The sequence below is a fragment of the Neophocaena asiaeorientalis genome, unplaced genomic scaffold, assembly GCF_003031525.2.
Source record: "Neophocaena asiaeorientalis asiaeorientalis breed wild unplaced genomic scaffold, Neophocaena_asiaeorientalis_V1.1 scaffold133, whole genome shotgun sequence".
NCBI classification, from domain to species: Eukaryota; Metazoa; Chordata; class Mammalia; order Artiodactyla; family Phocoenidae; genus Neophocaena; species Neophocaena asiaeorientalis.
In genome coordinates, this window is record NW_020174429.1 from 3,210,934 (window position 1) to 3,232,479 (window position 21,546).

A 21,546-nucleotide genomic window follows, 5' to 3' on the forward strand; every position below is an offset into this window, starting at 1 on the left:
AAAAAAAAAAAAAAAAAAACCAAGACCCATATATATGCTGTCTACAAGAGATCCATTTCAGACCTACGGACACACACAGACTGAAAGTGAAGGGATTAAAAAAGATATTCCATGCACCTGGAAATCAAAAGAAAGCTGGAGCAGCAATACTTGTATCAGATAAAATAGACTTTAAAATAAAGATTGTTACGAGATAAGGAGAGCTACTACATAATGATCAAAGGATCAATCCAAGAAGAAGATATAACAATTATAAATGTTTATGCACCCAACATAGGAGCACCTCAATACATAAGGCAAATGCTTACAACCATGAAAGGAGAAATCAACAGTAACACAATAATAGTAGGGGCTTTAATACCCCATTTACACCCATGGACAGTTCATCCAAACAGAAAATAAATAAGGAAACACAAGCTTTAAATGACACAATAGACCAGTTAGATCTAATTGATATTTATAGAACATCCCACCCAAAAGTGGCAGAATACACTTTCTTTCAAGTGCACATGGAACATTCTCCAGGATAGATCACATCTTGGGTCACAAATCAAGCCTCAGAAAATTTAAGAAAATTGAAATCATATCAAGCATCTTTTCTGACCACAATGCTATGAGATTGGAAACCAATTACAGGAAAAAACCTGTAAAAAACACAAATACATGGAGGCTAAACAGTGTGCAACTAAAAAACCAAGAGATCACTGAAGAAATCAAAGAAGAAATTTTTAAAAACATAGAAACAAATGACAACGAAAACATGACAACCCAAAACCTATGGGACGAAGCAAAAGCAGTTCTAAGAAGGAAGTTTATAGCAATACAATCTCACCTCAAGAAACAAGAAAAATCTCAAATGAACAATCTAACCCTACCCTTAAAACAACTAGAGGAAGAAGAACAAAGAAAACCCAAAATAAGTAGAAGGAAAGAAATTATAAAGATCAGAGCAGAAGTAAATGAAATAGAAACGAAGAAAACAATAGCAAAAATCAATAAAACTAAAAGTTGGTTCTTGGAGAAGATAAACAAAATTGATAAACCCTTAGCCCGATTCATCAAGAAAAAAAGGGAGAGGACACAAATCAATAGAATTAGAAATGAAAAAGAGGAAATCACAACTGACACTGCAGAAATACAAAGGATTATAAGAAACTACTACAAACAACTATAAGCCAATAAAATGGACAGCCACAAAGAAATGTACAAATTCTTGGAAAGGTACAATTTTCTAAGACTGAACCAGGAAGAATTAGAATATATAAACAGACCTATCACAAGTAATGAAATTGAAACTGTAATTAAAAATCTTCCAACAAACAAAAGTCCAGGACCAGATGGCTTCACAGGCAAATTCTATCAAACATTTAGAGAAGAGCTAACACATATCCTTCTCAAACTCTTCCAAAAAATTGCAGAGGGAGAAACACTACCGTGAAAGAAATCAAAGATGACATAAACAGAGGGAGAAATATACCATGTTCTTGGATTGGAAGAATCAATATTGTGAAAATGACTATACTACCCAAAGCAATCTACAGATACAATGCAATCCCTCTCAAACTACCAATGACATTCTTCACAGAATTAGAACAAAAAACTTTACAATTCGTATGGAAACACAAAACCCGAATGGCCAGAGCAATGCTGTTTGTTCTTTGTTTACGAGATATAGAATTTGTAATTTTTCCATGTGTATATATTATTTAAAATATACATTATAAATAAATACAGCTTGCAAAGTGATTCTGATCTACAGCCTGACTTGAGACCCACTAACGTAAACCAGTGCGTCTCAGACTTTAATGTGCACTTCAGTCATCAGAGGAACTTGTTAAAATGCAGGTTTGGACTCAGTGGGTTTCGGGTGGGGGCTCCAGATTTTTCCATTCTTATAAGCTCCCAGGTGACACCAATGCTGCCGGGTCCCAAGTACCACGCTTTGAAGGATGAAAAGTTAGGAGCTCCAAGAGATAAGAGAGGACTGTGGGCTGGAAGAACTGGTAGAGACGTTCCACTGCATGTGGGTGAGTTTTAATGGAGAGGCACAGCGTATTTCACACATTGGGATTCTATGTAGTATCATGGTAGTGGTAGTAATAACAGTTAAAATAGGAGAGTGGTAAAAGATAAGGCTACAGGAAGTAATTAAAGGCCAGCTGTGAAGGACTGACTGCTAAAGAGTTTAGTTTTAGTATTTTGTAGATAAGAGTGAACCGCTGATTTTTTTTTTTTTTGAGATGAAATCCATGTAACATACAATTAGCTAATTTAACAACATGGTGCAACCACCACGTTTATCTGGTCCTAAAACTTTTTCATTACCCCAAAAGAACACCCCATACCCATTAAGAAATCACTCCCCATTCTGCCCTCTCCCCAGTCCCATTAACTGGCTCTCTGTCTCTATGGATTACCTATTCTGAATATTTAATATAAATGGAAATCAAATAATATTATGACTTTTGTGTCTGGCTTCTTTCTCTTGGCATGACGTTTTTGAGGTTCATCCCTGTTGTAGCATGTATGGGTACTTCATTCCTTTTTAGGTCTGGACAATATTTCATCATATGGATAGGCCACATATGTTTATCCATTCATCTGTTGTTAGACACCTGGGTCGTTTTCACCTTCTGGGTATTGTGAATAGAGCTTCTATGAACAATGGTGTGCAAGTGTTTGGTATCTGCTTTCAATTCTTTGGGTATATAGCCAGGAATGGAATTGCTGAGACATATGGTGATTCTACGTTTAACTTTTTGAGGAACTGCCAAACTTTTCCACAGTGGCTGCAACGTGCAAGGGTTTCAGTTTCCCCACATCACCAACTGTTGTTATTTTCCAGTTTTTTAAATTATTATTATTACATTCAGCCTAGTGGGTGTACAGTGGTATGCCATTATGGGTTTGATTAGCACTTTTTTAATGACTACTGGTGTCTTTTTGTATGTTTGTTTGTGATTTGTGTACCTTTTTCAGAGAAATGTCTATTCAAATCCTTTGCCCATTTTTAATTAGGTTGTCTATCATTTTGGGTTTTTTTAGTTGTAGAGTTCTTCATATATTCTGGATACTAGACCCTTATCAGATATATGATTCACAAATATATTTTCCTATTCTGTATGTTGGCTTTTCATTTTCTTGATAATGTTTTTTATGCACAATAGTTTTTCATTTTGACAAAGTCTAATTTATCTATCTTCGTTGTTGTCATTGTTGCTTAGGCTTTTCATGCTATATCTAAGAATTCACTGCCGGGCTTCCCTGGTGGCGCAGTGGTTGAGAATCTGCCTGCTAATGCAGGGGACACGGATTCGAGCCCTGGTCTGGGAAGATCCCACATGCCGCGGAGCAACTAGGCCCGTGAGCCACAACTACTGAGCCTGCACGTCTGGATTCTGTGCTCCGCAACAAGAGAGGCCGCCACAGTGAGAGGCCCGCGCACCGCAATGAAGAGTGGCCCCCGCTCGCCGCAACTAGAGAAAGCCCTCACACAGAAACGAAGACCCAACACAGCCAAAAATAAATAAATAAATAAATTAATTAAAGTACCTATCTTTAAAAAAAAAAAAAGAATTCACTGCCAACTCCAGTCATGAAGATTTACCCTTACGTTTTCTAAAATTTTTATAGTTTTATCTCTTAGGCTGTTGATCCATTTTGAGTCAATTTTTGTGTATGGTGTGCAGTAGGGGTTCAACTTCATCAGAACCATTGACCTTTATTTGTTTTGGTTTTTTAATTTTTTTTTAGTAGGAGAAATAACAGTGGTTCTCAACCCTAGCTGCATTAGAATCCCCTAAGGAACTTTTAAACATTTTAATGCCCTGTCTATACCCCAGACCAAGTCTACCATCATATCTGGAGGTGGGCCTGAGCATCAGTAATTTTTAAAACTCACCAGGTAATTCCAATGGGCAGTCACTGAATAGGGTGACCAGTGACCAATCATCGTTTTGTCCCTGTGATATTGTGATTTATAATAAGAGATTTAGGGAGAGCTGTGCACTTGGAGAGGGCATGGAGGCTCCTTGCCCTTTCCCCATGTCTTGCCCTATACATCTCTTCCATCTAGCTGTTGCTGAGTTACATCCTTTTATAATAAACCAGTGATTCCGGAAGTAAAATGTTCCTCTGAGTTTTATGAGCTGCTCTAGCAAATTAATCGAACCCAGGGACAGGGTTGTGGGAACCTTCAATCTTTAGCATGTTGGTCACAAGCACAGGTGACAACATGGACTTGTGACTGGCCTCTAAAGTATGGGGACTGAGCCCTTAACTTGTGGGATCTGACGCTATTTTCAAGTAGATAGTGTCTGAGTTGAATTGAAGTGAATTGAACTGAAAGGTAGGACACCCAGTCAGTATCCACCGAGAACTAGAGAACTGATTGGTGGGTGTGCAAAAAACACACATTGGAGCTTGGCCCTGAGGGCTTTCCTGGGACATGGGACTTTCAGTGCTAAGACCAGGAAAGTCCTGGGCAAACAAGGGTAAGCTGGCCACGCTGATTTTACTGGAGTTTAGAACTTATTTAATGCAAGTTACGGATAGAGCCCAGTCCCGTTAAACAGCTGTGCTTTAGAACATTTGATTCTGTTTGACCTGGAGATACATGGAGATTTGGTTTTTCCATCTTCTCTGTGCCCTCCCCTGCCAGCAGGTTTAGGTCATGCTCTCTTGGTCAGAAGACACTCAAGAGACCATGAATACACCTCTTTACCCCAGAGCGGCATTCTCTATTTCTTCTCCATCTCTGGCCAGCAGACCTCCCCTCACCATGGAAATGAGGGAGCCCAACCCACCCACCCTCCAGAAAGTTGCACTCCCACTAACTAGCAAGATTTTCTTTGAGTGAAAAGGTGTTCCCATACACTTTACATTAAGCCAGTGGTTCACACACCCGAGTCCGCATCAGAATCACCTGGAGGACTCGTTAAAACACAGATTCCCACACCCAGTCCCCAGAGTTTCTGATTCTGTACATCTGAAGCAGGACCCAATAATTTGCATTTGTAACAAGCTCCCAGGTGATGCTGGGATGCTCCTGGTCTGGGGACCACACTTTGAGAACCAATGCATTAACAGAAAGAAACCAGTATTACTATGTGATTCCTCTCCAGAACAAGAGGATTTAAAAATTCACACAGGCAAAAAACATGCTTGGTTGTTTCTTTCTGGGGAATTTCTGGACACAGCCTTCTGTATCAATGGAACCTGCCACTCCTCAGGTTGAATGCTGTGAATCAGAGCCGATGGGCGCCGGACAGTGGGTATGGGGAGCTTAGAAGAAGCAAAGTTCTCTCGAGGTGATAGTCACTCACCAAGGGGGGCACAGGCCTCATTAAAAAACAGCTGGTGGCCCTGTTCTGAGGCATAAGAAAATCATGCCTGAAGCTTCTCTCCATTGGGAAGGAAAGCAAAAGTGGTTTCCTGTTCCTCACACTGGCCTTCTCTTGCAGCATTAGCACAGCAGCTGAGGGCTTTAGCCACCCAAGGCCACTTCCCCAGGCCTCAGAAGCCAAGCATCCTGCCTTGTCACTTCTTAAAAGACACGTCTAGAATTTAAGGTCATGGAAGGCTCTCAAGCAGAGCAAAGTGCACAAGGGTTGAGCGCCCTGCTTGGGAGATTCAGCCTGTGGTTAGAAAAACACAGGGTGGGACTTCCCTGGTGGCGCAGTGTTTGAGACTCCGCACTCCCAGTGCAGGGGGCTGGGGTTCGCGATTCCTGGTCAGGGAACTAGATCCCATACGCATGCCACAACTAAGACCCGGCGCAGCCAAATAAATAAATAAATAAGAATAGTTTTAATTTAAAAAAAAAGAAAAACACAGGGCTCACCACCTCCCACCTCCTGCCTCCCCAGCACAAGATAAAAACTGTGATCTAGCTCAGTCTCGGGTCGTCAGGGCTCATCTCCATGTTTGGGGCAGAGAAAGCAAAGAATTCTTTGGCTGGGCCTCCTACATCAGAATCCCCCAGGGTGCTTGTTATAAGCCCCAGGCCTGCTCCATAATTACAGGATCAGTCTCAGGGAGTGGAGGGCCTGAGCGCTGCCCGTTTTTACAAGGTGCCTTGTGACGGTACACATACACTGGTGTAGAAGAACCCCCGGAAGACTCCAGAGGAAATTAACTACCTCCAGAAGTGGCATACTCCACTCACCTGAGGCCACTGGCATAAGAGATCCCGGAAGTGGGAGGAAGAGCTGGGGCCAGAGGGCACAAGAGGGGAGAGGTCAGTGTCTTTGCAGAGAACTGGGGAGGGAGGGCACACGTGTGTGAAGCACATTGAACTTCACTTTCGAAATAAAATTAAAATCACATCGAGCTGCACAGGCTATGATTTGTACACACCTGTTGGATACTATTCTTAAATTAAAAGTTTGCTTAAAGAATAACACAGGGCTTCCCTGGTGGCGCAGTGGTTGAGAGTCCGCGTGCCGATGCAGGGGACACGAGTTCGTGCCCCGGTCTGGGAAGATCCCACATGCCGCGGAGCGGCTGGGCCCGTGAACCATGGCCGCTGAGCCTGCGCGTCTGGAGGCTGTGCTCCGCAACGGGAGAGGCCACAACAGTGAGAGGCCCGCGTACCGCAAAAAAAAAAAAAAAAAGAATAACACAGAAGAAAAGTTCATTCAGGGCTGCAGAGCCCCTTACCTGAGCTTTGTGTCTCCTGAGCTTGCAGCTTCTTAAAGGCCTCCCTCCACCCAAGTGCCCTGCTGCCGGCTTCCCTTCTCCTCTTTGGCAAATTAAGTCCTTTTGACCCAACCCAATCAAACAAACCTGTTGCAATACAGGAGCTCTCAGAGGAATGTTGTAAATAAACTACGAAGAAACAGAGTATATGGATTCAAAGAATTCTTAGGTGTTCATAACTCCACCTACAAACCCACTTGCCCCCGAACAGTTGTTCTTTGCTGGGAGTGTTGGGTCCTCCTTCTGGCATGTTGCTCTGGGTTTCCCAGGTGCCTCATCTAGTGTGACTGAGTCCGGGAGGACACCTGGACACCTAAGGCAAGGCTCTGCTTGTAGTTTCATTCATCCCTGTGTACGTTCTTCAACAAATTCTGCCCCCTCTGGGAAGTCCTTCCCTCTGTGCTAATGCCCTGTCCCCGATGGGGACAGTTTCACCGTCACCATGACCTTGCAGCTTGTCTTCATTGCCATGTTGTAGTCCTACCTGGTCTTCCTGAACAGACATGGATTTGGGGTGACTTAGATGAGTTTTGTGCTTTATGCTGACTCCCAGATGCCTTTGCAAATTTAAATCCTTCTGACTCAAAACATTACGTTTATCGTCAATAATCCTTTAACTTATTAAAGCCAAAATCTATATTATGAAGGCTAAAATTACATAATACTTTGATCTTATCTGTAAAATGAGGGGAAGAAACTGTTAGATTTGTAACAATCCTTCCAACACTGAAGGTATTAATGATAACAATATTAGTAGCTACTATTACTGGACACGTATATACTAGGCACTATACTTAGCATTTTGTATACGCTGCAGGAGAGCCTGTTTAGCTGACCTCTACTGGTTAACCGTATTCTGCAGGCCCTCCACGAACGGTACCAACCAATGCTTGTGGCTGACAGTACCCACTGCTAACTTCTGCTCCACTAGTCCTCATAGGTTTACCAAGAATCAGTTTATGACAGCTGTACTTGTTACTGTAATTGCAAAATTTAAATATTATAGAAACTGATGAAATAGGAGTATACAAAGAAAGGAAGTTTCTGTGAAAGCAAAATGGAATATTTTGGAAGGATTCAACAATGGGAAGCTGCTAAAAATAACTGCTGTCCAATTAGGATTCATGTGGACAGAAGTTTGGAAATAGTCTTAATAATCTGGAATGGTTTACTGGAATTGGGATGATCTTACAGAAAGTGATTTTACACGCATCTTCCCAGAAGCCTTTAAAGTCTCACTACATTGACAGAAACCAAAACTAGAACTCATAGATGAAGTATTATGCGTGTGGCTTGTGCAAGAGAGACATATCAAAAAATGCCCACTAGAGGATCCATGTTCAAAGAAAAGGCCATGGCCCTACATTAAAGATTGGGAAATTCTATATTTTAAGGTAAAATATTTGATTACGTATCATTTTTTATAATTCACCGCTTTAACCAACTTCTTCCATAAGCGCTCTAAAATCCAGTCCCAGTATCTCAAATATGAGGTCTTTTCTGTACTTCACTTAACCTTTACAATCATCTTGAGAGGTTTACTTACGCCCATTTTAGAGGAGAAACTGGGGCTTAGAGTAATACAAACAACTCACCCAAAGAAAAATAGCTAGTAGTGGCAGAGCAGAGAGCTCCAGACTCCAAAATCTATACTTTCCATCACTATGTTCTAAGCCTATATCCAGCTCCTAGACGGTGTCCTGCGCGCTGACCAGGTAAGGACACACGGCAGAGACACTTCAGTTTGAAGCATCCATACCTTCCCTTCAGTCCCCTCCCATCTAAAGCTCTTAATACAGTGATCTTAATATAACGATCTATAACCCATCTATTGATCATAGATGGATTGAAATAGTTTGTGAAAAGAAAAAACGGCTTCATCAACATTGCCTAGTACATTTTTACAAAGAGAACGTCAGCTCTCTGATACAACGACCTGAGTGACATTCCAGAAGGGACTGGGGAACCCAAGTGGACCTTAGCCTCTTCCCGCCGCCCGGGCCGCTCCAGCCAGCAGCCGGCCCTTACCTGCGGCGGTCACGTGGTGAAGAAGCGCGGTTTGGCCGAAGCTCAGGTCCTGGGCGGCGCGGAGAGCGGCTGTTCCCGGGGAAGCAGCCAGATGGGATGAGTCGGGTCAGTTTTCCCAGCCCTGAGCTCCTAACATAGAAGAAGGGAAATGAGAAGGTGAAGCAGGGTCTGTTCAGGATAACGAGTCAACGCAGAGTGTTGGAAAGAGAGACTCATATGAGGAAAAAAAAAAAAAATCAAAGTTTAGATGGAATTGAAGTGAGGGAGGGAACTGTCCTCTGATACCCACAAGGTTGTTCTAGGCGGGAATAAGCATCCCTTGGGCCCTTTACTTCGCCAAACTGTGCTGAGGTGTTTTTCCTCCTTTCCTATGCTGTGTTTGCCCCTTATTCGTCCCTCATTCCGAGTCCCACCCACAGTTTCTAAGGAAAAGACTGCAATTCTAGGGTCCTTCCCCTGCACCGAATGAAAGGGCTCTGTCCAGCACCGTTCCCCGTGAGACCACTAGATGGCGGCATCACTCAATGGACCGGTTCCAGGCAGCCTCCGTACCCAGCAGCCGCTGCAGCGCTTCCCTCCCTAATCCCTGTTGGAGCAGCTTTTAATCTCAGGACAGGACACTGTGCTCCAGGCCAAGTAGCTTCATTGTGACTGATTGGTGTACCACCAGCCAAAGCTGTACCGTTGACGCCCCTTCCAGCCCAACAAACACCACAGGACCTGAAACGACTGATTTAAACTCTCAACAATTTAAATGATTTATTGGGAAAACCAAACCAAAAAAACCTGGGTACTTGCAGATTTGGGGAGCTTCCTTCCCCCCATCCTTCCCTGGACTCTCCATCCAAGTGCGAGAATCTATTTACCAATAATTATTTATTGTCTGGCTCTGTGTTGGGTGACGTGGGCAACGTGTCCTAAAAGGAAAAAGTTATATTTTCAAAGCTCTAGGAGCTTATTGTTATGCTAATAAGCAATGTTCATTGACTATTTCTATGTGCCAAACATTGGGGTGAATACTGCGTAGACTATCTTGTTTGATTCTTATGTTAGGACTCTTATTATGATCCTCATTTTCATAATGGGGAAATTGAGGCACAGAGATAACTTTGCCCAAGGTCGCACAGTTAATTAGTGTCAGAGTTAAAATTCACCCACAGGCAGGCTTATGTCAGAGCCTAGACCCTTAGCCACAATGCTAGGCAAGTTTGGGAAATCTAACTAGGAGTCAGATGGGCATAAACCTGAGAAGTACATCAGAGTGGAAGGTTGGAAGAAAAAAGCAGAGGGACAGAAAAACAATGCCCTGAGAAAATAAGAATGAGGCTAAAACAAAGCCCTCTTTGGGTGCACAAGGGCACCCAAGTGACTATTGAGAATGCAATTTCAACAAAGAAGCTAGACTGCAGAGCTCAGGGGCTATGTGGAAAGAGGAAATGGAGGCATCTTGCTGCAAAAGGAAGGCAATAAATAGACTGGAAGAGACAGCAAGGTCAAGAAAGGCATTCCGGTTTTGTTGTGTGATTTTAAAATCGAATAAAGCTTGGGCATGTTTGAAAACAGTTGCAAGGGAGGCCTAAGAGGTGGGTAATGCAAGCAGTGAAAAGCAAAATAGGAAGAGCTGAAGGGAGGGATCAAGGGGACAGGGGACAGGGTTAGCTCTGGGGAGGAGGGAGAGAGATGCCTCCTCTTTTTATCTGAAACTGGGAGACAACCGCAGAGATGGAGATCCATCAGCGTGAAAATGAGGATAAGCAAGTTCAATCAGCCTCCGTCTTCTCAGTAAGACCAGAGTTGGGTTATCTGCCAAGAGTGAGAATAAGATCGAGGAGGTCATATCCTTGCATTGAACTAATCCGTGCGGTGCTTGGGATGACCAAAAAGCAGATAAAATTAAACCAGGCCACAGAAGCAGCTGGAGAAATAAAATCTGTGCTGCAAGTATAAGGATTCTCTGCCAAGTCTCACTGGTGACTCAGGACTGAAATCTCCCCACACACACCATGGACAGAAATACAACAGATAGACTCTTTTTTTTTTTGTTTTAACATCTTTATTGGAGTATCATTGCTTTACAATGGTGTGTTAGTTTCTGCTTTATAACAAAGTGAATCAGCTATACATATACATATATCCCCATATCTCTTCCCTCTTGCATCTTCCTCCCACTCTCCCTATCCCACCCCTGTAGGTGGTCACAAAGCACCGAGATGATCTCCTTGTGCTATGCGGCTGCTTCCCACCAGCTATCTATTTTACATTTAGTAGTGTCTATATGTCCATGCCACTCTCTCACTTTGTCACAGAGATACACTCTTAATAAGCCCTCGTGTCTAAAGTTTCTTTGTGTTCAGGTGTTGAGACATTTTGCAGAGAAATAATGTCTTCCTCACTTGCCAAATGGGAAAACAAAAGGGCAGACAAGTTTTCCTGGTTGGCTTACGGTCACAGAGAAAATCAGGGCACAACCAGAATTGGTACCCAGGAGACTTACTGATCCAAATTCAGCTCTATTAAACACTTCCCACAAAGGACACAGCTAACAGCCCCAAAGAGTCCCAGACACAGCACAAACTTGGGAAGCATCCAGACCAGGACATGATGCCAAAAGAACAAGGTTCTCCTAACATGGCCTTAGGACACAGCACAGTTCTTCTGGGAATGAGAGGGGAAGTCTCTCTGGTAATTCGATTACAACAGATTGATGGGGTGATGATATGATGTCCTTCACATACCATAATTATTTATGGTTATTGTTTAACAACTCGGTTTTCACTCTCAATTAATATTTCCTTATTGTCAGAAGTGCAGGGGCTGATGCCACCGGAAGAAATCAAAAGAGAGTAATTATTGAGTCTGCATCACTGATGAAAAGGGCAACAGGCAGAATGAATCAATCAGCAACTCACTTTTGATTTAGACTTGGGAAGTGAAGACAAATGACAGCAGAGATCAACACGGCTTGATTTCTAGTGTCAGGATTTTCAGAAGCCCCTCCTTGTGCATAGTCTCATCAGTAAACTCTGTTAAAAGGAATGGGTTTTGATTTCTTCCCTCTCATCTTCTTTCAGAAACTTCCCCCAGGTCAGGCCAAAGTCTGTCTTGGTTTTCACTTCTAAAAAGAAATCAAATGGGCTGTCTGCTGAGCCACTAATTGGGAATGCCAACTTCTCATTCATTCATTCCTTGTTCTCCAAGTGCTTATGGAGATCCTACTTTCAACAAGGCAGAGCGCGCATCAGGTGGCACTGTGCCCTCTGGAGACCACTGGGAATGCAGGTGAGATATGGTCTCGGTAAGGGCCATAGAGAGGAGGTGACGAAGAGCAGTCCCTCGGGATATCCTTCGTAAAAGAAGGTGCGTCATCACCTGGGCTTACTGGTATAGCAGGGAGAGGCAGAGAGGAAAGGCAAAGGCATTCCGGGAAACAGGAGGAGCACGGGTGCGGGGCCCCAGATGGAGGACCTTGGATGAGCCAGGGGACCTCGTGCTCCCCAGACTCTTCCACGAGCCCCCAGCACTGATGGGAGCCCAGAGCTGCCCGTGGCAGGCGGACACCCCTTGGGAAGCTCTTCTCAAACGTCACCCGCCACCCCGCCCCCCGTTTGCTTCCCACTCTACTACATATCTGGTTTATTTTAATATAAAAGCAACAGTCTTTTGTTTCAAATCTTTGAGTATAGTAGATGCCACAGGGAGAAGCACTGGCTTTATCCCTCTTCTTCAAATACCCTCAGGCACAGAGAAGCAGGAGCCTGTGAAGTCTCTCCAGTTCTACAAACTATGAACAGAAAACCGCTCTCAGCCGTTTCCTTATCCAGCCCACCGTCCAGCTGTCCTGCCTTCTGTTTTCCTGACTATATTACTTGGCAGTCGTTATTAGTACTGGGATGCAAGGATATATTTCAAACTCTTCTGTAAATAGCCTGCAATGATCTCTGAAAATGCTTCGCTACTCACTTGACCCAGGAAGCTGACAGAATCATGCAAACCAAGAGGTTCAAATCTCCATGTTCACTGCCCAGACCACCAAAGTGTGCATATCTAAAAAAACCGCCAAGTCTCTGAAAGATGTCACTTTGCAGAAGCAATGTGTGCCCCTCCATCGTCACGACGGCGGTGGGGCTGGCACAGCATTGGTGGCCCCTAAAGAGTGCTGAGTGTTTTCTGCAAATGCTTTAACATGCAGTGAGTAATGCTGAACTTAAGTGCTCTGATGTCAATTCTCTCTGGGCATTGAGCTCATCCAGGTGAACAAAGCCCCAAGGTGTGCCTCTGGATTTACAGAGCTCATGATCCGATTCACCCCTGCGTGAACCCCCTCTGCCACCATCCAGTGAGCCTTACTGAAAAAGGGCAGATTGTTGCACAGAGAAAAAGATATCCCAGAAGAAACTGAAGAAGCAAAAACTTATGGCGCAAGAATAAATTCAGCATTAAACAAATGCAAATAAAAGTTAAAAAAAGAAGAAGAAGTTCAAGTTTAAACACCTTTCCTATCTGAGACATTAATTCACACCATCACCAAACACCCCTACTTCCAAAAATTAACCATAAACGTATATAAACATTTTCCAGCCCATCTGGTTAAATCTGTAGCAATCAATGAACTGTGTTGAACTACAAGGTTTAGTAGAATCGGTTGAATCCAGAAAATGTTCTGTGCTGTCTTACCTGAGCTGGGTGCTGAGGCTTCTGCCTCAGATCTCATCCTGATGAAAGGCAAAGTGACTACCCCCAGGAATGCCGCTGTCCTTTAAACAAGCTCGGGGTCGGCTGTAAGCTGCATTTTGTCCTTGAAGATGAAACATTAAACAGATTAGAGTTTTATCACGAGAGGGAAATACATAATAACACCTTTTTAAGCTATCTGCCCCTGATAGTGGCTAAACATTCATTACAGGCCATGCTGTTGTGCAAACTTTGAAGATTCTCACGTTAGTTTCCTGTTTCTGCAAGGGCCCAGGGAGAAAGCTACGCGCGCTTCATCCTGGAAGAGAACTGGATCAATAGACAGCACCGTGAGAGGCAGATCAAGACCACAGACACGACCGCGTGTCGTCTTGTCCCTGCTTTTAACATCCCCAAGCATTTTCATGCTCTTTGTCACGTTGTACCCCACAATCCTAGGAAGGGGGTCATTCTCAGGGCTCTTTGACAAGTAGGGAAACTGAGGGACAGGCAGAGTGAGCAGGGGACTTGCCCAAAGTCTCAAACCTGGTTGATGGGGCTGGGCTTCCTCTCCTGCTTTGACCAACCAGAGTCATTGGAGGGTTCGGCCACTCACCTCTACAGGCCATTCTTACTCTCTCTATGGTCTTCCTTTCTCTCAACCTTGACCTTTCCCCACCTTGGTTTCTACCCCCCATCCCTCACCTCCCTTGTCTCCATTTTCAGTTTGCTGTGGACATTGCTTCACACGTTCCTTCCTCCGCAATGAATCGGTCTCAGGATTGCACTTACTTTTCCTTCAATTTTGCATTTACACTAGAATCCAATAGAATTCCAGTGACCAACAAGTGTATAGGCATTTTATGACAATGAGAACGACGTCAGGCACAATTTGACCAACAAAACAGTACATCCATGTCCAAAAGTGCCCTATAATGTGTACTGGATTAGAAATCCAGGCTATGATTGGGACAGCTGACTCTTCCTTGAGGGATTGGAGAAAACTACAGTAATAGAGCACTCTTTCATATAGCCCACAACAGATGTATTTCAACAATTCCATCTTTATCCCACAATACCGACCTCCCACCATAGCTCCATCACAGCGTTCCTGCACCTTTCCCAATATTGTTCATTTAATTGCTCCAGAAAAGAACAAAAAGGGGCTTCCCTGGTGGTCCAATCGTTAAAACTATGCTCTTCCACTGAGATTCTGCATGCCGCATATGCGGTGCAGCCAAAAAAGAAAAAAAAGAAAAAGAAAAGAAAAGAGAAAAAGAAGTCAATTTTATCAACATATATTTGTTCAGGAATCAAGTCTGCAGACTTTAGGTGCTCTGGGCCTAGAACAGCTGCTTCTCTCTCCTACTGGTCTCTGTTCCTTCAAGAGAGTATACGTTAGATCGTCCCCTGAAAGGAAGGGAAAGTAGGTAACAAGCAAATCACCTAATTTTACCCACTAGGAATTTTCTTTTTGTAGCTCTTAAGTTTGGGAGGAAACTTGACAATATCTATCAAAAGTCCATGTGCACATGCCCTTTGACTCAGCAGCTCTGTTGATAGTGGTTCACCCAGGGCAGTGATGATTTTGTGCAAATTAGAAAAAGGAACCCCTTCCTCAAGACATTTTATGTCTATCTGCCAGGAAAGTATCATAATAAGTATTTAAAGTTATGACGTCCACCTGAAACTGACACAACATTGTAAATCAACTCTACTCCAATAAAAATTTTTAAAATATATATATATAATATTTTAAAAATAAAGTTATGATGTCTACAAAGTGATTGGTAACCACACAGATGAGGCACTTTGTGCAGTGTACAACCTGTGCAACTGTATATGTTAACCCTGGTTACCTTGTAAATACATATGAAGAATGACATCAGGATATATGTTAAAAGGTGTTCATTGAAATATTATTTGTAACATCAAATAAATTATTGCAATGTCCATCAGCAGGGGACAGTTTAAATAAATTAGGGTACCTTTATACAATGGAATACTAGGGAGCATTATAAAACAAATAGAGTAGATCTATATGTGCTGATATAAAGAGATGTTCAAGGTATATTATTAAGTAAAAAAATCAAGGTTCAGAGGAGAATATATTATAAATCAACGTACGTAAATTTTTAAAAAGAAATATGTGCCGCTATGGCCATTTTTTTTTCCTAAAAGGGCACTCAACAAATCATTAACAGGAGTCTCCTAGGAGGAGAGTAATTGGGTGAAGAAGGAAGCTTTTAGTTCAAATGTATATCTTTTTGTGTAGTTTGAATTTTTCTTACCAAACATATTTATTGCTTTCAATTTAAAAAATCAACATGGATTATCAGAATAGAAAGTTACAGGTGTTTTTTATTTCATGCACTTTTAAGCATAAAAAAGTCTAAGACATATATCTTAATTACTGTGCACATCCCCCCAAGAGAACACATTAAAAAATAAGCTGCAGTGTTTTGTTTTGTTTTTTGTAGCAATGGGACTGAGGAGGGGAAGGAGGGAGAAGGCTGGTGGAGAAGCAGGAAGGCAGAGCCCTCTGTACATCTTAGGGCATTTTCACCTCTCAATTCCTGCTTCTGAAAACAAATACTAAAGTCATTTATCTGTTAGACAATGAATATATTTAATCATAGATGAAGAGCATCATTAACTCACCTTTTTCTATTAATTCAGTTCTAGTTGGGTGTAAATTCAGTGATTCCAGAGTTGCCCATTATTAAAAACCCAGGGACCTGGTAGAAAGCTACTAATTGTGTGTTACTTCACTTTACAATACGAAGTGGGTATAGAAGAAGGACATTAGCTGTCTTTCTCCCTTTGATTTTGATCCCTAGAGAAAAGAGAGTTCTAATTGTTCCTTTCTATTTGTTCCTGAATTTAAAACTCTATTAGAATAAAAGTAAAGCTGAATTCATTACTACAAATTTTGTGCTAAGAATTCACTTTCCCAAATGAATGTTTATTTAGGCCACAGATACGTTATTCCTCAAAAAAAAAAAAAAAAAGAGAGAAGGAAAAGAAAGATTGTTCTTGGATGAGCAGAAGTGACATTTAATATAATGAAGTAACATAGCAACCCCAAATCTAACAATAGAGTGACATTTTTCTTTTTTTAAAAAAAGAACTATTTGTATTTCTTTCAAAAAATATTCCCTCCAGGAACGGATGTAGGAGGAGAGCACACTGAATGTGATAAATTTTACAGAACATTTTTTCTACTTCGGAGTTTTGTATTGTGAATCATGCATTTGTTCCAGTGTTAAGGGTATCAGACCAGTGTTAAGGGTATCAGATCCAGTGTTAAGAGTATCAGACCAAGTTATACATATTCTACACATTGGAAAATAAGTTTTAAATACTGAACTCATTCCAGGGCAAGGTCTTCCCTCCACACATTCATGTAACAAATACTCTTTCTACCTTGCTGAATTTCTGTTTGGAGACCTATTATTTAGAGGCCAGTATTTATTTGCTGACAATATTTGCCTTGGTTGCCCTGACTGTGTCGTTAAACAAATATTTATTCATTCAATAAACATTTATTGAGAGTCTCCTTGGTGCCATGCTCTCTGCCCAACACGAGGGCATAGGGAATATAAAGATAAATATACAAATAAAAGTATCAATACATGATCCCTGCCCTCTGAGAGGTCACAGGCTGGGAGCCTAAGGGCTCTTCTGGTTGTTTGTTCTGTACTATCAGGGCCAGGACTAATGTAAGGCAAGAGAGACACCTAGGACAGAATTCTAGGTGACGCCTGCTCTCCGGGGTGTGCAAAATGCAGACGGCATTACCTGGCCACCTGGCTGCCTGACCTCCCCACATGGCCTCCTCTTCCTTTCTGCTGCCCTTCTCCCAATTCACTGACACACTCACTGTTATCTCAGTCACTTCCCCCCAAAATGTCTACACTCGGTGTCTATTTTTCATGCCCAGGTTACCCTCCCTGTAACCACCGCTTGTTTAACCACTTCTTCCAGGTCTTGTTCAAACCCCACCCTGAAAGTCCTCCCCAGGCCTAACAGCCTGGTCAGTTTCTCCTCATGCACTTGCACTCCTGCAATGGCCTTTATCACTAGCCAATTTTTGAAAAATAATTTTGATTTCTTTGGAGACACTGCTTTGGGAGAGATCCTTGGTGTTCTCCTTACTTGCTATAAGTAATAAATCCTTCCTTCTCCTGAAAAAAATTTTTTTTTAATTTTTAAAATTGAAGTATCTTTTTTTTTTTTTAAGATTTATTATTTATTTATTTATATTTGCCTGCGACACATGGGATCTTAGTTCCCTGACCAGGGATCGAACCCACGTCCCCTGCATCGTAAGGCAGATTCTTTACCACTGGACCACAAGGGAAGTCCCAAAGTATCATTTGTTTATTTGTTTGTTTGTTTTGTTGTTTGGTTTTTTGGGTTTTCTTGGGCCACGCCGCAGCTTGCATGATCTAGGTTCCCTGACCAGGGATTGAACCTGGGCCATGGCAGTGAAAGCGTGGAGTCCTAACTACTGGACCACCAGAGAATTCCCTAATTGAAGTATAGCTGATTTACAATGTTTCAGGTGTATAGCAAAGTGATTCAGTTGTATGTATGTATGTGTGTGTGTGTGTGTGTGTGTGTGTGTGTGTGTGTGTATAAAATATTCCTTTTCAGATTCTTTTCCATTATAGGTGATTACAAGATTATCACTAGCTAACTTGTATTCAAATTATTATTTTTATTTTTATTTTTTTGCGGTACGCAGGTCTCTCACTGTCGTGGCCTCTCCCATTGCGGAGCACAGGCTCCGGACGCGCAGGCTCAGCGGCCACGGCTCACAGGCCCAGCAGCTCCGCAGCATGTGGGATCTTCCCGGACCGGGGCACGAACCCGTGTCCCCTGCATCGGCAGGTGGACTCTCAACCACTGCGCGACCAGGGAAGCCCTGTATTCAAATTATTACATCAGAACCTATCCCCCGACCCAGAGTTGGGAGGCTGCGGAAAGCAAGGCCTGTGTTCCAGTCTTTGCAGACCTCACTCCAAACCTGTGGGACTCAGCACGGTGCTTTACACATGTGTGTGTCTTAGTCCATTCAGGCTGCTATAACAAATTACCGCAGACTGCGTGGCTCAACAACAAACATTTATTTCTCACAATTCTGGAGGCAGTAAAATCCAAGATCAAGGAGCCAGCAGATGTGGTGTCTTGTGAGGGCTAGCTTCCTGGTTTGCAGACAGCTGTCTTCTTGCTGTGTCCTCACGTGGCGGACAGCAGAGAGAGAAGCAAGCTCTCTCTCAGCTCTTCTTTGTAAGGGCACTAATCCCTTTCCTGAGGGCTCCACTCTCGTGACCCAATCACCCTCCAAACACCATCACATTGGGAACTAAGTTTCAATATATGGATGTGGGAAAGGATGCAAATATTCGGTCCATTAGAGCAGACTTTCAGCAAATGATTCCTTCATTTATCTGAATCTTTACAACCTTCAGCACATATTTAGTGTTTCTTTTTGCTTTAACAAAAGCAAACATTGGTTTGAGGCATTTGCAACACTTGAGTTTAATTCTACAGAAGCGAGGTAGAACTATAAGAAGTTAGCTTGCTAAAAGAAAATGCGTTTTCTTATTTCCCAGCAGCTAATTAAACGCAATAAGAGATAAAGTAAATGGATCTTTTGCTGACCACTGGTTTCATTTGCATGGGCGGTGTTGGGGGGGAGAGTAAATTGTTCATGACCAGCTAGGCTCTCTCTTTATTGTATAAAAATGGCCACTGGGTGAAGGTCTCCACGGCTACTTTGGGGCTGGCGGGGATAACACCACTACTAAATGGCTCCTAATAAGGAATCACACTGGTGACCCTCGTCAGATTGGGAAGCAACAGCAAGATCTTCTCTTTACTGGTGTTGATCACGTTGAATGGAATAGAATTGCATGCAGCCAATTTCATAAGCAGCGTTCCCTGTGTATTACTAACACACACCACTCCCTCATTGTTGGAAACACCACACACGCACCACAAATGGCCATCTAAGTGTAGTTACAGTACTTATCGAGATGGTGTCCTGGAGGAGTTAGCGGCCTGGGACCCTTAGCATAGCTCTACTAATGGCATTTGCTCTATACAATGACATTTGATCTATCACAATTATTTCGGTATTGATCCCACCTGAGCTTTTGTGCAATCCATCCTGGAATTAACTTAATGGCCAAAGCTTGAATCTGCCCAATCCCTGGAACTCAGGAGTCACCCTTCCCTCTTGCTGTTTCCTTACAATAAGGACCTGCTGGATGAGATGTTTGTCTTCATGGTGTGACTTGATGATGCAGAGTAATTTCGCAAAAATAGTTTAGGCAAGCAAATTCAAAATACTGAATGGAAACCCCGTATCTTTTTTGGAAGATCTTAAAGAAAGCTCTTTGTTTTTCCTCCCTCCTCCCTGCACATACAGGCATCACTCCTCTTCTACCTAAAATGTGTAAGAATCAAAATAAGCACCACATGCTGAATGTAGAACAGAACAGCGTTTTTCTGGTCCATGATGACTTTACAACTGCGATCAAAATAGGTCTTGTCAACCCGGAATGGTTCCAAATTTGGAAGTCCCAGAACACATTCAGGAGATGTGCCTTGAAATGTAGCAACATTATTGCCAGAGGGTAAATAAAGGGAAATTCACGCTGTTCAGTATATATGCTTCTGAACTTATGTAAGATCAATGAGATTTTTAAATTAGTTAATTGGAAGTTGGTTGTTTGAAAGGAGATAGGAATGAAGAATCATCGATTTTATCTGCTTACAAGTTTTGACTTTAGGGCTTCCTAAAAGTATGGAGCTTCCTCAAAAAATTAAAAATATATCTGCCAAACCTATCTATGAAGCAGAAACAGACTCAGAGAACAGACTTGTGGTTGCCAAGGGGGAGGCGGGGTGAAGGAGGGATGGATTGGGAGTTTGGGATTAGTAGATGCAAACTGTTATATATAGGATGGATAAACAAGATCCTACTGTATAGCACAGGGAACTATATTCAGTATCGTGTGATAAACCATAATGGAAAAGAATATGAAAAAGAATATATATATGTATAACTGAATCACTTTGCTGTAGAAGAAATTTTGCTTCACAGAGATTAACACATTGTAAATCAACTATACTTCAATAAAATTTTAAATAAATAAATAAATAAAATCTTTTTCATAAAGTCCAGTTTTCTTTTTTGCAACTTATTTTTCCTCAAAAAGTTAACTGTCTTTACTTTTCCTATTAATACCTTTCCCACCTATTTGAACCAATATCATTCAATTGTTTTACAAACACTGACAAAGCTCTTATCTTGTGCCTCATTCTGGGAATATAAAGATGGAGAAGAAACCATTTTTTTGTCTACAAGCAGTTTATAATCTAGGAGAGAGACAGATTTATAAGTCAATAACATATAACAAATAGGGTGTCATGGGTGCTACCAGAGAATTATAAAGGTGAAGGGGAGAGAAAGGCAGGAGTGGTCACTTCTTGAGCAGATAAGAGTCAGAATTCTAAGAATCTGAGTCGTTAACATCAGACAGCTTCTCCAGAACTAGCAGTTTCTGGTTTGAGTGTATCTTCGAGGGGCTCATTCAGATGTGTCTGCCCTTAGTTAACTGCATATGTCATAAACTCTTCAGTTAAAGATTTGTTAGCTGGGGAGAGTCTTTGTGTTTTCAGTGATGACAGATATGTTAGTCATTGCCTATCATGTTGATCTCTGGTTTATGGGAAGATAGCCAAAGAGGAAATTTAATTTCCCAGTTTCCTTCAGGGTCAATGGGAAATCACTCACTTTTCTGCCTTTTGGCCACGTGGCTCCCCTGACACACTTTTGTACACAACACTAGCAGGTAAGCAGGCATCTACTCGTGATCACCAGCTTCTGAATTCACTCCCTCAACTTTTAGCTAAATATGGATGAAATTTAAAATTCAGTGACTTCTTATATCAACTAGTGTTTCCGAACTGCAGACTGCGACTCATTAATAGGTTATGAAATCAATTCAGTGGGTCTTCATCAGCTTTTTAAACAAGAAGTAGAATAGAAAAAGAAAACAGAATAGAAAAATCAGAATTCATTTCACCCAGTAAGATAAAAATCATTCGGTGAAACTTTTCTTCCGGTTTTGC

General features: G+C 42.1%; 1 protein-coding gene across 1 annotated transcript in view; it reads right to left on the reverse strand.

Moving 5' to 3' along the window:
• The window catches only part of MRO (maestro), a 53,908-nt gene that overhangs the window by 9,638 nt on the left and 22,724 nt on the right, over positions 1-21,546 (reverse strand). Inside the window, 2 exon segments of the mRNA XM_024756830.1 lie at positions 8,728-8,856; positions 13,402-13,522. The gene's annotated coding sequence lies outside the window, so the exon portion shown is untranslated.